This window comes from Eriocheir sinensis, chromosome 31, assembly GCF_024679095.1.
Source record: "Eriocheir sinensis breed Jianghai 21 chromosome 31, ASM2467909v1, whole genome shotgun sequence".
Lineage (NCBI taxonomy): Eukaryota > Metazoa > Arthropoda > Malacostraca > Decapoda > Varunidae > Eriocheir > Eriocheir sinensis.
Window position 1 is genome coordinate 9,176,241 of NC_066539.1, and position 17,152 is coordinate 9,193,392.

A 17,152-nucleotide genomic window follows, 5' to 3' on the forward strand; every position below is an offset into this window, starting at 1 on the left:
GCGGTACGCGTGTGACGTAATGCCAGGGCTGGCACGGGACCACAAGTCTGGGCCGGGGCTACAAATCACAGTCTGGCGCGTCGCAAGTATCGGCTTTTCTCATGCAATACTGGCGTGCATGGCAGGGCAGGCGGGACCTGCACCACCACCTTGGCTCACATGTGGCAGGACTTGGGTTTAGGTCAGAGAAAACATTTATTTGTTCAAGCGGACCTGACCTTCAAACCCATAGGTACAGGCGCCACAGGGAACCGTGCTCATACATGTAAATGGCCACGCTTTCAGTAGCAGACCAACCTGTGTATGTTTTTGTGTGGTCTGAGTGCGTGCATATGTATGTGAGTCAGTGTGTTCGTATGTTGGTGTGTGTAGTGACTAGTTGCATCACTGTCAGCATCCAGACGAGTGTTGTGTGTGGGTCGGCCAGGAGAGCATCCCCGCACCGTACTCCGGGGACCACACAGTTCGCCAGAAGGATCTCTCTCGGGCTCTCGCAAGGCCATTGATCAGCCGTGAGAGCGTGGTGTAAACAGAGGCTGCGACCCAGAGTCACGGCTTACAGGATCTCAACTACGTCAGGGTGTCGGCAGTGTCCTCAGTGACTTGTGTTGGCGCGCTGCCGGCTGGCATTGAGGGAGTGACCCTGGGAACTCCTACTGCCTGTGGTGTTTCTGCTGTTGTTGCTGCTCCTGCAGCAGCTGCTGGAGGGCCTAGTCTCGGGAGGGACGTGGCGCGCCAACGGGGCTGGCCTTGAGCGCGGGCCGGTGCGCTGCATGCAAGGCGGGCGGCGGTGCAGTGCATGTGTGGAGTGGCGGTGTGCACACGGCAGCAGCAGCAGCAACAGCAGCAGTAACAACAACAACGGGAGCCGAGGCAGCACCTGACCGTCTCGTTGTACCGGCAGACCAGGAGAGTCTTGAGCGCGCGAGGTGCGTGCGTGCGTGTAAGGGTGGTGGCCGCCGCGCCACGCTGCCTCTTAACGTAAACATAGGAGGGAGGGGGCAAATGATCGTCTTCCTGTCATTGTGCGAGTGAACCTTACGGTGTAGTGGCGGCGCCCGCTCTAGTCACCCAGCAGGAGGCGCTGCTGAGGCTGCAGCCATACACACACGCCACCACCGTCTCCTGCATCACGCCTCCACTCACACTGCACTGACAGCCCTGACGACCGTGGGCGTAGTGAGGGCGTGCGAGAGGTGGTGACAGTGGTGGAGCGAGCCGGCCCCCAGCAGTGGGATCAGCGGGTCAGCAGTAGGCTGTGCGCCTTCCCAGCCGCCACTCCACACTCGGCGAGCACCTCTGCCCGCGACAGGCTGTGCTCCTCGCGCCGCCATGATTCACTCACTTTGATCAATGACATCACAGCTTCCACGCACACTATAAATGACAAAAGGATCTCCTAGTAAAGCTACACATTACCTCTGCATGATATTTATATACCCAATGCAAAAAGCATTGTATTTGTCTGCAAAAGTAAATGTGATCCCAGTTTTATCATTTGTACATATGAAACAGTGTGAACATCTATGTTAAATGTTAATATGAATAATTCATTTAAACTATCGTACTTACGGAAAATTTGAATAGTGGGGAAAGCTTAGTCAGATGAGACTCGTTGATGCCGCCAGTGTGAGTGCCCCGTGCTGCAGGCTGCCGCGACGACCACCACGCCGCGCCCCGCCACGCCCCACACACCCACGCCACGCCCACTCGGCGGCCACGCCTCGCCATCACTTCATCCATTATCAAGACAACTCTGTTCTGCCTCCTTGTCACCTGGCAGGGCAGCCGCGCACAACGCCCCGCTGCGCCCTGCACCGTGGCCCCCTGCCACGCCCCGGACTACCCATCTTGTCATCACGCCCGTCACCCACGTGCCGGGGCCCCCGACCACTGCACCCGTCCTCCTCGTGCTCCACGTGCTCCCACCTTCCACCTGCCTCACTCGCTCCTCGATAATCAATGCCTCGTCTGGAGTGACAGCTGCCGCGGCACGTGTACGTTGTGCGGCGCCGTGACGCAGAGAGACGCATGACGCACTAGTGTAATGGCGTGATGCTTCGTCCCCTCCCCAGTGTCGTTCCGCCTCCCCACTGCACTGTTGCTGAGCACCTCCGTGTTGCAATGGCACTGCGGCCCAGGCTACCCTGTCGGGGCCTCAGCCAAGGCTAGTCAAGTGCGTCCAGTGCGTCAGGGAAGAAGTGAAGTTCGTAGGCGGCCCCTGATGTCTGGCGGAGTGTTGTGGGCCGACGGGTAGGGCAGGAGGAAGGAGGAGGCAGGTGGGAGAGTGTGGGGCTGGTGGAGGGTGTTGGGCCTGTGAGGGAGCAGCGCCACCACCGCACCGCCAAGCTCAGACCCCCGCCAGACAGACACGGGCCACCTGAGCGTGCGAGCGAAGGTGAGTGACACGTCAGTAAGCTGTCTGGGAGAGGCAGGCCTTGAGTCTCCGTTATGAAGGGCTTCCGCTTACACTCCCGCCTCCGCCACCATCACTCGGATAACTACTTAATGTTGTGTTCAAGTCCACTTTCACCCGGTACTCTGACCATCGTCCTGTAAATTATTGCAACAATAAGTCTGCTTCAGAGAGGGAACGGCAGATGTCCGATGCGTAATGAAACTCATGAAGCTAAGAGGAATAGTGAAGTGCTGCCCTGTTGGCCTAGACCTTGCTAGTCTTAACCCCGTTATAAGAGCTACTCGGCGGGAACCCCGTTGTTGGGAACGCTGTGGTAGAACATGGGTTGCATTTCGAACCCGGGAACTACGACCGCCACAACACCTCCACTCTGGCCCTGACAAAGGCCCCGGGGCAAGACTGGGCCCCGTGGTGCCCCGGGACTCAAGGAGGGGGCAGTGTAGCACCGCCCGCCCACCTGTATTAGACGAGTTTTACCGATTGTTGGGCTGCTTGAGACAGACTCCGTCAAGGCACTTTTCTCAATCCTGAAGATTAGCGCCGAGGAACAGATGCGGTGCTTCAATTCATCTCGCTCACGTCACACAGAGTAGGCAGTATTTAACTTTGTGACATTGTTTGTTGTAATATTTCGCATTGTGATTTCTCTTAATGATCAAACCCTTGTGTTAGGAATAGGGTCTTTATGGGGTGAGCCGCTGGGGTCGTGTTCGGTAATGGGTGTTTTCAAGGCTGGGTAATGGTGCGTCGAGGTGCGGGGTAACCAAGGATTCTAGATTCCTTTGGGGTAACAAGGGCACACCACCTCCTGCCGCCGCCTGCCGCGTGAGACCGAGCTGGTGGCGGGAGGCTTCCAACTTCTGCTGCACAAGACGATTTTATTCAGTGATAGCTGATGACGCACTAACATGGTGATTACTGAGCACCAAACCTTGGCAGGGAGGCGAGCTGTAGTGAAGGTGGCGGCGGCTGCAGGGACGGGACTGTGGCGAACAAAACGGTCAGGCCAAGCGTTGGTATCTGGTGCCGGGATGAAGTTAGTGGTGGGGTGTTTTGAGCGAGATTACTATGAGCACGATGAAATTTATGGTGAAAGTAATGGATGCTGCGGGAGAGGCAGGTGTTATTGCAGAAGTGGTTATGGTGCCGATGTGGCGCAGGTGATCAGTGACTGTGCATGACCAATTGAACTGTTGAGTCGCTGAGGTCCGTGAGAGGATGATGAAGTCTGTCCGCGGGGGCTGCGCGGCGCCGCGCTGACAGGTGCCTCGCCGATGGGAAGTGATAATGATCGACCAGGATGTTGTGATCCCGCGAGTGCTCGCGTAAGGTTGATGATGCGGAGCTTTGTGGCGGCGAACATTAGCATAAGACAACACTGCCGTCATCCAGGTGAGTACAGCCTCTGCCTCCATTGTCCGCCCGCCGCACGATAGGACGGGAACAATTTTTATCATTTGTTCCACGTGTAATCGTTCGACTGGCTGAGTGGTGCTCGGTGACTCGGGGAACCACTGAGAGGAGCGGTGTTTGCAGGGCCTCCGCAAGACAAGTCAGGCGACGACGACAAAGCTTTTCACACAATGCCATTCCGAGAGGCAAACCCGTTAGCATGAACGTGATGCTAATAAAGGGAACAAGTTAACGTGCAGGCAGGAAGATCAACCTATTTTACTTTTTCCAGTACAATTCTAGGAACAAAATAAATAAATAAAAAATTCATAAGGGGAAAAACACAGTGACTATAGTACAATGAAATAATTGAGAGCGAAACTGTGAACAGGTAAAACAAAGATATATATTGTGCGCACAATACAGAGAGAACGAGAGGAGAACACTGTTTCTTGTGTGTATGACAGAGAACAACACAACGAGGATTGATCTTGAGCTACAGCGCCTCGAGGGTGTTGCGTCGGTGGGTGAGCCGAGCGAGGGAAGCAAGCGGACCGCAGAGGAGGAGGGGGCAGACGCGCGCTGGTCAGGAGGTATTTTATGCGGGGTCATTAGTGGTGAAAAGTGATGGAGAGGACAGCGATTGTGAAAGCGGAGGGTCTGATGTGGCCGGGTGATGTAAGGGACGCAGGGGGTGTAACGGGGAGGCTGCGGGAGGAGGGAGAGAAAAAGTCGCTACTCTGTGATTTGTTGAGTAATTCCGTGTGTTACGATATTGATGAGTTTTCCTTGTGCATATGAGTCATTAGTATAAAAGGTGGGAAGGCTCATGGAGGTTCTTGAAAACCGAGGAACCGAATCCTTAGTCTTGCGATGTGGTGTTGGTCTGGACGCTGAAGAAAACGCTTGTACATAGAACAGGCTTAACTAAATTTTGGAATGATTCAAATGCAAAATAGTAACTCTTTGTCAGCCAACGTTCGTAAATTCGGAATTGATCTCTCTTTTGGCCGCTCTTTTCCGTTTGCTTTAATAGGAACAATGCTGAGCGGACTTTCCTTTATATTCTTTATGTTTATGCCCTCGAGCCGTTTCCTCTACTGTAAAAAAAAAAAAAAATCAAACTCTAGAGCAACTGAAAGAAAGGGAGGAAGAACGTCTTATGTACGGTGTAGGTTGTTGGATTTCGCGTTCTGCGTATATATGGTCAGTTTATGCATGCATGTATTATGTGTGTATGTATGAATATATGTATGTGTGTGTGTGTGTGTGTGTGTGTGTGTGTGTGTGTGTGTGTGTGTGTGTGTGTTATGGCAGCCCCTTTCATCGTCGTGAGCCTTCGCCTCAGCTCCTCCACACGTCTTTTCATCCATGAGTCTCTCCTTTCCAACGTGACGTACGAGGAGGCTCCCCGTCTGCCCCGCCGACCACAATCAACGCCGCCGCAACAGTATTTTCCTTGCTTTATCCTGCTCTTCCGCCGCTCTCTCTCTCTCTCTCCTCTGCGTTGTTCTTGATCACTGGCTCCCTTTTCCTTTTTCCTTTTTCTCCTTTTCCATTTTATCGTATTATACCGCTGTCTTTCTTCTCAAATTAACCACACACACACACACACACACACACACACACACACACACACACACACACACACACGTCCCGCCGCGCCGCACTCTCCCATTTGATTGAAAATAAATCCATCGCATTTGTCTTTATCTGGGAGTACGTCGCTGTAAAGAGAAGAGACCAACCGGGAGTTAGCAGTCAGTTATCCAAGGAGAAGCCCGGCAATCACTGCGGCTGACGGGGGGGAGGGGGGAGGGGGGAGCGCAGGAGGAGGATCGAGGGAGTGAGGGAGTGCAAGGGGCGGGGTGGGGGGAGAGGAGAGGGTAAGCAGCTTCTCGCCTCCATCGGCGGCAAAAAGTGGAACCATTTATAACAATGGCCAATAAAAACACAAGTCATAAATAAGAGGTGAAGCTCATGCGAGGAGTGATGACACGCACTCCCGCGGTGGTGTGTGATTTGACCGCTTCGAGTGTCAGGAGTCCCGACGGGAGGCGAGAAGGCTGTGGGCTTAGGGCTTGTCTGTCTCGGCGGCTCCCTCGTTCGCTGCTGGTGTTCCTCCTGCTGTTGCTGTTGTTGCTGCTGTTGTTGTTGCGTTGGTGTGTGTGTATGTGTGTGTGTGTGTCTGTGTGTGTGTGTGTGTGATTGGACCCCCTCGGGTGTTAAGAGGCCCGACGGGAGGCGAGAATTTGTACTTGTCTGTTTTTCTCTCTGCTGCTGTTGCTGTTGCTGTCGCTACTGCTGCTGCCACCCACACGAGGTCTTTACTGCTACCGCCACTGCCGCAGATTTCGTCCCGGCCTTTTTCTGTTCTCTTTCGTGTTTAAAAGATAAGAAAAAAGATGAGATATGGTGGAGTCTGTGTGTGTGTGTGTGTGTGTGTGTGTGTGTGTGTGTGTGTGTGTGTGTGTGTGAGTGTGCGCACGCGCACGCGCGTGCTCTTATGGGGATGGTGCGAGTGACTGATGGCTGTGTGGCTGTGATGTTGTTATTGTTGTTGTTATTGTTGTTGTTATTGTCAGTGTTTTTGTTGCTGTTGCTGAAAATGATGATGGGGTAGTCAAGAGAGAGAGAGAGAGAGAGAGAGAGAGAGAGAGAGAGAGAGAGAGAGAGAGAGAGAGAGAGAGAGAGAGAGAGAGAGAGAGAGAGAGAGAGAGAGAGAGAGAGAGAGAATTATATAATGGACAAGTAACTCTCTAGTCTCCATAAACAAGTCAGTGGGTGACTTACCAGCACCAGCTCGTTGGCTGCGTCGAGACTGGACTGGGGTTCAAGCCATTGTCGTCCCCTTTACTGCAGTGAATTTCTGAGGTCTTTGTAACTGTGGCAATCCCGGACTTCGCACTGGCCCGCGTCCCACACAGGTTCTTATCCACCAATGTGCCTCCACAGGCTCAAAGGGCCGACGGTTCGGAGATGAGCACCGCATCTACGCGCACCTACAGCGTATGCACCCACCGTTACCTTTGCCTTTGTAAGAGGCAAGACGCATGGCCCAACACATCAGAGTGCCACTTGAAAATGAGTGTTCCTCAAATCCATTTTTTTTTTATAATAAACACGCATCGATATTATTTTTGATTGAAGCACAACATTTCAAAGTATAATTCTTGCATTATTTGCACCATATATTTTTAAACAAGCTTTTTTTGTCAGCCTGGTGGAAGGTACCATTCTCTTACCTCAGATCTTGAAGAGGTGCCAGAAAGTCAGTGTAGTAACGGGACTCGACAAGTCTGCCGCCCTGGCTGTGTAGTCACCCATCGCTCCGCCAAGACCCAGCAGCCTGTGCTTATTGTTTGTTTCGTCTTTAACTCTAAAAAGAATCGTTAGTGAATGAATTAATCAGTGAATCAATCCATAAATCAATAAACAAATAAACAATACATGAATTAATTTATCACTAATTCAATAGACACGTAAAATTGTTCGTTACCATCTTACATTTCTTTTAATGATTTATTCTTCGTCCCCGATCCCGGAACTGCTTTTAGATTGCACTTTTAATAGAAACAAAATAAGTTACTGATCACTCAATTGACATTTATCATCTCTAGGGCAACCACTCAAAGTATAAACGGAGGAAAAATCACACTGACTGAGACTCAACGTTCTTATTCTCCGTAAACAGTGAGTGTCTTGGCCGGCAGGAGTGCAACTAACGATGATATAAGAATGCAGCTCCGCGTGTACAATTAAGTCTGGCGATCAAATTGTTTTTATTTGATGAGGCGATTTAACTTTCCTGATTCTTCACAAACATGCACATAACCAACGTTTTATTTGTTTTATCACCAGTTTTATTTACTGAGAGAGAGAGAGAGAGAGAGAGAGAGAGAGAGAGAGAGAGAGAGAGAGAGAGAGAGAGAGAGAGAGAGAGAGAGAGAGAGAGAGAGAGAGAGAGAGAGAGAGAGAGATGCAAACATACATACATACATACATACATACATACATACAAAAAAACAGACACGCACGCACGCACAAACAAACAAACAAACATACAGTCACATAAACACAAAGAAACACACAGTCACACCACTCTAAAACAGTCACACACACACACACACACACACACACACACACACACACACACATATACACACACACACACACACACACACACACACACACACACACACACACACACACACACACACACACACACACACACACACACAGACACGCGTAGCCAGAGACACAGACAAACAGCCAATTAACCTCGACGGCCGTGCAAACCAGACAGCCAGCGCGACGCCCAGACACAGCCAGACAGACGGACGAGGTCAAGGTCACGTGGTGGGGTCAGCCGCGGGACACAACGAGGCTCTTCAGTGTCGCGTAAATCACTAAACATCGTATTAGCATCAGAGAATATTGCGGGAAATATCAGCGGCGGGGAGCAGGGAGGAGGAGGAGGAGGAAGAGGAGGAGGAGAAGAGATGAGAAGTGGGTAGGATTGCAGGGAGAGGGAGAGAGAGAGGAGAGAGGAGAGAGAACGAATGGAGGAAGAGAGGAAGGGATGGAGAGATAGGAGGGAGGGAAGTGCAGTGGGGAAGAGGAGATGTAAGGAGGTGGTGTATACGTGTGTGTGTGTGTGTGTGTGTGTGTGTGTGTGTGTGTGTGTGTGTGTGTGTGTGTGTGTGTGTTAGCCGGGGGTGTCCAGTAACACCAGTGGACTGTTTTACGACTTAACGAGATCAGATAAGGAGACGAGAACAATTCAGCGAAAGGAGCGCGAATAAATGAGACGAGTTATATGCAATTACGACAGACACTAAAGAATACAAGCAAATACCAGTAACGTGACCGAGGAGGCGAGGCAACAGCAACACCCACACGACAAAGTGGAGCAGAGGAAGGGAGCAGTGACGAACATGACACAGATGATGCAGGCGGGAGGCAGGCCGGCAGACGATGGAGGCAGGCAGGCAGGCAGGCAGGCGGTGGAGGCTGTGGGAGGAGGAGAGTAGAGGAGAGAGAGGGAGGGAAAGAGAGCGCTGCGCAAGAAGAGTAAGTGTGGCGGAGTGACTTGGCTGGCCGGCTGTTCTGTCATCACCCGCCCCATTTCTTGCTGTATGAGTCTCCCGGAGTTTTTCCTTCACCTGCGCTCCTCCAGGTGTGCCGCTCTTGATTGACAGCCCCTGACAACCCAGCGCTGGTCTGAAGGTGGCCGTGTCCGCTGTGGGTCGGTTGCAAAAGAAGTAAAGGTGTAGAGGCTTCTGTGTCGTGTCAGGGGCGTGTGTCGGGCCGCGACGGGAACACTGCGGCTGCTTTCATTTTTTCCCTTGTGGTGCTTTGCTGGCGCGAGGTCGTGTGTTTGCTGTTGTTGCTTGGGACGACTTCTTTTATTTACTTATGGGAATCGCTCCTCGTCAAGTTAACGATAAATTAATATTACTCATTTGTATGTATTATTTTTATCAATTAATCACTGTGTATATTTATTTATACATTCTGACGTTTTGCAAGCACAATTTTTTAAAGCATTTTTTTTTGTGAGATTTTTTTTAGTGTGAGTTCCTGATGACCCTCAACGCACCCTCCTCCTCCCCGCCTCTTCACACACAAGTACTGTTGTTAACACAGACTGGGGCGCTGCGTCTAACGTCCCGCTGTTTTCCTCCTTTCAACTCCAACACTGACCCGTCCACGTAAATCAGTTGTTTAGGTATCACCAAATTTTAAGTCACTTTTCACTCGTCTTTTTCTACATTTTTCATTAATTTAATGTGCTATTTATTATAACTTTTCTATATGAATATTTTCATAAATTCTGTCACCGTCGTGCAATGCATGTTATTCCCCGATATGAGAATTCATCTGTTCTCTTTTTTTTTATTTGCTACTCAGGCTCCAGCTCATGCATATTATTTCTTACGCTGCCGCGTCTGCCGGCGCGTCGAGCTCCTTCCTTCCCTCTTACTTTCCCGGGCTGACGTTTATCTGTCATGTCTCTGACGCGTTATGAACCACCGAAAAATTTTCCCCCATCGCCTTCTTATTTTCTGCTTCTTGCATTATCCAAGCTCCTGACCTCGCATAATACTCCCTCCATTGCCGCGTCTGAGAGATAAGTCAAGCTCAAGCTCCTTATTTTCCTTCATTAGCGCCTCTAATGCGTCATGAACCGCCACTTCCTTCCGCATTGCCTCCTCACTTATGTGCTTCCCCGTGTAGCTCAGCGTTCCGTGTGTCTGCCTCGCATGATGAGCGCGTCACTCCCTGGCCGTAGCTCATGCTCACCTCCAGCAGACGAGTGACAGCTTTTCCTCGTGCAGGCGCCCTTGAGTGCTTCCTCCTGTACATACCACGGAGGAGCAGGTCTTTTCTAAGCTAGATTTCTCTTGATCCTCTTAATTTTGTTTTTGTACGTCAGCAAACAGGTCTTCTTCATGCAGGACGCAGCGCTCGTGTTTTGCCTGCTAGATACTACAAAAGCAGGTTGTGTCTGTACTGCCGTTCTTCCGTGTTACCTTTAGAGCACAACGGGTCAGGTCTTCGTACCTTCAATAGACAAAAGGGAAGCTGAGGTGTTGCTTATGCTATAGGTGTCAGATATCACGTTCTGTATGCTAGTGGGACTGTTTTCTTACGCTGTAGCTCGTGTATTACGTTTTTAGGTCTTTCTCAAGCTGTAGAAAATGTGCCTTACCTTCAAAAGACTATAGGGAAGCTCACGTGTTGCTATAGGTCTCAGGTATTACGTTCTGTATGCTAGTGGGACCTTTTTCCTTACGCTGTAACTCGTGTGATACTTTTTGGGTAGACTAAATACATGTTTTCCCTCACGCTATTACTCTCGCGTGATACCTCTCGTGGAGTTGGGGCAGGTCAGCCTAGCGCTACAGAGCCTTCGTTGTCCCCCCAAGCCCTGCGGCGGACAATAATTCTCAGGCCTCGCACCGCTACAGCGTCACCCGACACTTCCCGCGCAAATTGACAGTTATTAGCAACATAAATCGCTCGAATAAAAAGTCAGCGTGGGAGGGAAGGAGAGACTGAGGGAAGCAGCGAGTGAGAAGGAAGGGAAAAGAGGGAGAAAGGAAGGCAAAGGAACATGGAGGAAGAGAGGAAGAGAGGGATAGAGAAAAGCAGAGAGCAAGAGAGAAAGGGAAGGAGGAAGAAAGGGAGGAAGGCATGGAAGAGGGAGAGAGGTAGTAAAGGAAGGAGAGATAGAAGGAAGAATCGAGTAGGAGGACAAGAGAACAGAGGGCTAAAGAAATGGAGGGATAAAGAGATGGAGGGAGAAAGGGAGGGAGGTAAGAGAACAGGACGCGAGAGAGAGGGAGGGAGAAAAGAATGGAAGGAGGGAGAGAGGAAAACAGGGAATAAGAGAAAAGGAAAGAAGAGAAAAAGGGAAGAAAGCAAGGGAACAAAGAGTCGGTCAGAGTGAGAAAGGTAAAGAGGGAAAGAGGAAGGGAGAGAGAGAGGGAGAAAGGCAAGGGTGAGAAAGAAAGAGAGGTAGGGAAGGGAAGGAGGGAGGGAGGAAAGGGGAGAGAGCGGGCGGAGTTTGCGGGTAATCTCTCATCACGGAGCGGGGTAGCGAGCACACGGCGGGGCCCAGCTTGCGGTCGGGGCTATCATTACGCACTTTACTCCACATTATATCAAAGCGGCGCCCATCGGAACGGACTTTAACAATGGATAAACACATTATGCGCCGGCGTGAAGGGGGTCGACGCGCGCCCCAGGTCCCCGCCGCGATGCTGGGAGTCCGTGAGAGTTGTCTTGGTGATGGAGACGAGCCCATAGTAGGTACAGGTGTTCGCTCCATCACCCAGCACCCCGCGGCCCGCTGGTGGTGGTGGTGGTGGAGGAGGGGAGGGGGGCGCTAAGGGATGAGAAGGGGGGATGCTGCAACTTCTCACCTCTCTCTCTCTCTCTCTCTCTCTCTCTCTCTTATAGTTTTTTGAGGCGTGTTAAATGATGCCGGCCCCTAAAAGTAGAATAATACGTGTCTGATAAACAAATATCTTCAAGTACATTTTACCTTAACATCTAATCATTACGGTATGGGTGCGTGATGAGGAGAGAAGAGAGATGTGAAGGAAGGGAAATATTATATAATGGGAAAGGAAACATCAGGGAGAAGGAAGAGAGGGAGACTGAGGTAGAGGTGGATGGATTATGTAAAGGAAAATGAGACAAAAAAGAAAAAAACATAAAGAAGAACCAATTATAGAGTAGAAAACAAGCCACAGTGGAAGAGACTCGTACACAACAGCGACTCCATTCAACTCTGGATGATGACGCTGAGAAAAGAAAGAAGAAAATAGCATAATGACTTGTCTTTCTGAAGGGTGAGAGTTTATGATAACGTTAAGTAGAAGGAATAAGGAAGTAATATAATGACTTGTAAAGGTTTATGAAGGGAAAGAGTTTATGATAACGTTAAGTAGAAGGAATAAGAAAGTAATATAATGACTTGTAATGCTTTATGTAGGGAGAGAGTTTATGATAACGTTAAGTAGAGGGAATAAGAAAGTAATATAATGACTTGTAAAGCTTTATGTAGGGAGAGAGTTTATGATAACGTTAAGTAGAAGGAATAAGAAAGTAATATAATGACTTGTAAAGGTTTATGAAGGGAGAGAGCTTATGATAACGTTAAGTAGAAGGAATAAGAAAGTAATATAATGACTTGTAAAGGTTTATGAAGGGAGAGAGCTTATGATAACGTTAAGTAGAAGGAATAAGGAAGTAATATAATGACTTGTAAAGCTTTATGTAGGGAGAGAGTTTATGATGACGCTGAGAAGAGGGAAGAAAGTACCGTAATGACTTGTAAAGCTTTATGGAGGGCGAGAATATGATAACGCTGAGAAAAAGAAAAAGAAGAGAGTCTTTATGAGGAGGGAGAATATGCGCTGGAACAAAGATAACACTCGAATATCCTCAACTTTCAAGAGTATAAATAATACCCAAAGATCTGTGGTTAGACGAGGCCTCAAAAATAACAAGGCCACCAGCGCCACCACAGGTAAAATAGAGATTAGAAGATTAGACGATGATATTAGACCACTAGACGAGATTAAACGAGATTAGAATGAATTAGAAGAGTCGAGTCGAGATCAGTCGATATTAGGGGCGTGTCATCACCGCTGAAAGAATGAGATCGTGGAAGGGACAGGCTGTTGTATTGTGTCCTTTCTCTTGACTTGATTTGCCTTGAGGTTTCATGGTGATTTAACACGACCTAGTACATCATTATATAATAGTACCGCTTAACACGTGTAGATAAGCCAAACTTCAACACTAGTTTTCTCGTTCTTTCTTTTTAAACCGCGTCATTGTTATCCTGAAGGACTAAATTTCAAGAGCTAAAATCAGTATAATGAAAATAAGACTATCTATTACTTTTGTCGTAAAGTAACTATGAATGAATAAGTATTAGTTATGTTGCTGCTGCTGCTGTGGTTGTTGTTGTTGTTGGTGGTGGTGGTGGTTGTGGTGGTGGCGTTGTTGTTGTTGATGGTGATGGTGCTGTTGATACTGGTGCTGGTGCTGATGGTGCTGGTGGTGATAGTGTTGCTGTTTTGTTGTTGCTGGTATCATCATCGCCAGCACTATTTCTCTGTCTAACTACGTGTGGTCTTTGTTTTCTCCTGTTCTTCCTGCTGCTGCTGTTTTCTTTCTTTTTATGCGGGGACCACTACGCACGTGGGCCACCATTAAGCACGTGGGTTGAGGTGGTTGGCTGCATGGAGGTGTGGAGGTGGTTGAGGAGGAGGAGGTGAAGGAGGAGGTGAGGAGGTAAGGTGGTGACAGGTAAGAATTGTGCTGCCGCCTTGCCCACCCCCGGGGAAGTGGGTCACAGGGGATGCTGCGCGGCCACCAGATATGACGTCCGAGCCTCTCCTTCTTACGTACTGTATAATATTATGAACGCGCCCCTTTTTTTACCTACAACATATATGGTGTGTTCGCCTCGTTCTAACGGACTACATATTTCGTACGAACGCTTCCTTATTAAGCACCACATACTTCGCAAATACGCTTCCTCCCTACGTAAGGCAGCATGTGATTCATTGTCCATTGACAGTCACCGAGATAAAGAAATGTAAAATGCATTGTTTTATATAAATTCACGTTGTCTATTAAGTTACTTTAAGGCAAAACGAGTGAAATTTATAACATAATAGTTGGAAACAAATCCGCAATGTGCTGCTTCTGTAAATGAAAACGGAAGTCGGTGTCAGAACATGAACGATCCTCACTAATGCTTCCTGGGGAGTCTTGATGCTTCTCAGTGCGTCCAGGAGCCAGGAGGGATGACTCAGAGCCCCGCCATGACAGCCGCTTTCACTGCCATGATGGAATATGTTCGTTCCTATTGTTGGATTACAAAATACCTGCCCATGCGCGGATAACCGGTTCCTTCCCAAGCCTCCTGTGAGTAACATGCGAAGAAAAAGCTGTTCTCTGTCGGACGCACGTATCTCGGTAACAGCAGAACTTTCAACCAAACTTTTCGACTTGGCGATGTGATGAGTTTATTCTGTCGTTGTTAATAAGAGATAAAGCATGGTAATGGACCCTTCAATTAAAGCGTTTAGAACTTAGCGATGCGACACTGATAAGTTCGTTTAATCATTTGATGAACAGCGTCAGTAGCTCCCTAACGAATGAGTGATGTCTACTGCCCTGCTCCTTCTGATCATAGTTACTATTATAGCGCTGTGTGAAGGTAGGATTAATCTCACCTGGGTACTACCTGTGTGTGTGTGTGTGTGTGTGTGTGTGTGTGTGTGTGTGTGTGTGTGTGTGTGTGTACGACTGATACAAGGGCATACACACATTCTAAAAAGGAAGAAGAGTGCACGTAGCTTTGCCCTTCATCACACACACACACACACACACACACAGAGCACCGTCAAGGCTGCATGGAGACAATCGTGCACACTCAGAGAGGTCCCGCGAGAGGCAGCTGGAGGCCCTGCTGGTCACTTAGCCTCCGTGTGTGTGTGTGTGTGTGTGTGTGTGTGTGTGTGGCCGGCGTGCCTCCCGTCTTGACTGGCCCATCCCGACCTGAGCTCCAGTCCATCATTGCTGCGAGCTAATGACTCCTAAGGTACTGATTATTGACCAATAACTTAGAACTGGAATAATTTACGTTTGTTTCTTGGCCCCTCAACAAATCTTCGGCGGGAATGAGATATGCGTGCGCTTCCCTGTGTAGTGTGCCGGCCTCCTCCTCCTCCTCCTCCTCCTCCTCCTCCTCGTTCTCCTTCCCCTCCTCCTCCTGTTTTTCTTCATTCTCCTCCTTCTCTTCTTCCTCCTTCACCTCTTCTTTTTCCTCCTCTTCCTCTTCGTTCTCCTGCTTCTCCTTTTCATTCTCCTTCTCCTCCTCCTCCTTTTCCTTATCCTCTTTTATTCTCCTTCTTCTCTTCATCCAACTCCTCCTCCTCCTCCTCCTCCTCCTCCTCATTCTCCTCCTTTTCCTCCTCCTCCTCCTCCTCCTTATCCTCCTCCTCGTTCTCCTTCCCCTCCTCCTCCTGTTTTTCTTCATTCTCCTCCTTCTCTTCTTCCTCCTTCACCTCTTCTTTTTCCTCCTCTTCCTCTTCCTTTTCCTCTTCGTTCTCCTGCTTCTCCTTTTCATTCTCCTTCTCCTCCTCCTCCTTTCCCTTATCCTCTTTTATTCTCCTTCTTCTCTTCATCCAACTCCTCCTCCTCCTCCTCCTCCTCCTCCTCCTCATTCTCCTCCTCTTCATATTCCTCCTCCTTGCTTGACCCTCTGCTCTCCATGCCCTCCTCGCCTCGCCTCACGCTCCTTCATTTCACCCCGGCGCCCCTCACCTCACAGCCCCTCCCCCTCCACCCCATCAGCCTCCCCCCCTCCCTATCCTGCATCTCATCAGCATCACAACCTTTAAGTCTTCATCAAGGGCTTGGGGTTTGAAGTCTCGGGTTGAGCTTTTTCTCGTTTATTTGTAGATTATTATTTTTTGGTAATCATCGTAAATAATTGCAATTCTACCAACCTATGTAGAGATATTCATGTCAAACGATTTTTTTCTTTACTGTAACTATGCAAAGCTTTACACTAGTTATTATTTAATTAACGATAATGTTCCGTTATGTTAAATTATGGAATGATTTTAAATATATATATCTTGATGCACTATATTTCTGTGTACCAAGTTATCCTTTCGATCTTGCAAATAATAACGGATGAATGAATGGATAAAAGTTTCTGTTGTCCATTAAATTACTTCATTTCAAAAGTTGAGAGCCAGATTTCTTGAACACACAAACACACACACACAAAAAAAAATTAGTTGAATCGATGCTTTGCTTACGTGCATTTTACTTGAGAACAAAGATACTTACACCATAATATAAAAAAAAAACTGATATCACCGACTAAACTTATATATTATGTAATGCTGCTTTCTGGTCTCATCGATAAGGGGAAATTAAAAACACTCCAGCACACCCCACGCACTTAGCCAAGGAGGGTGTGCGGGTTACTCTTCCACCACGCGAGGCAGAATGAGCGTTTCAGTGCATAGCGTGTCCAGGAGGCGGGAGGCGAGCAAGTGAGGGGCTCAGCATTTGAATGGGGCTTGTGAGGAGACTAGCTGGCCCGCTCACGTTTGTTGGTACACACACACACACACACACACACACACACACACATACATACATACGTACACAGGAGATTGTTTTCGTTTTTGCGTCTGGAGACCTCACGTCCTGTTTCGCATTCCTCTTCCCGACCCTTCTAGCCTCTGTCTGTCTGTCTGTCTGCCTACCTTTGCTGTGTTCATCTACCCTCTTCCTGTCTATGCCCTTACTCATTCGTCTGTATTTTGTTTGTTTTTCTCTCTGTTTTTTTTCTGTCTGTCTGTCTGTTTGTCTATCTACTTATTTGTCTGTAGTGTGTTCAGTTTGTCTTTCTGTGTATGTCTGTCTTTCTATCTGCCTTTCTGTCTGCCTGCCTGTCTGTCTGTCTGTCTGTCTGTCTATCATCCTGTTTGTCTAGCTATTTATTTGTCGATGCGTCTATGTAAGAAAGATAATGATAATAACAATAATAACAATAATAATAATAATAATAATAATAATAATAATAATAATAATAATAATAATAATAATAATAATAATAATAATAATAATAATAATAATAATAACAATAACAATAATGATAATAATAATGATAATAATAACAATGATAACAGCAACAATTAGAAGAAGTAAAGAAAACACGAAAAATAAAAGGGAACCAAGAAAAATAAAATAAAACAAAGAGAAGAAACACCGAAACATGATAAGAAG

General features: G+C 48.3%; 1 protein-coding gene across 5 annotated transcripts in view; it reads left to right on the forward strand.

The window, feature by feature from the left end:
* The first annotated feature begins 1,375 nt into the window (after positions 1 to 1,375).
* The window catches only part of LOC127005888 (basic salivary proline-rich protein 2-like), a 43,594-nt gene continuing 27,817 nt past the window's right edge, over positions 1,376 to 17,152 (forward strand). For 2 of the 5 annotated variants that reach the window (XM_050875223.1, XM_050875221.1), the window contains exon 1: positions 1,376 to 2,398. The gene's annotated coding sequence lies outside the window, so the exon portion shown is untranslated. Of the gene's footprint in view, positions 2,399 to 2,426; positions 3,009 to 3,067; positions 3,331 to 3,539; positions 3,812 to 17,152 lie in introns of those variants that run through there. The other 3 variants (XM_050875222.1, XM_050875226.1, XM_050875227.1) reach the window with 3 other exon arrangements.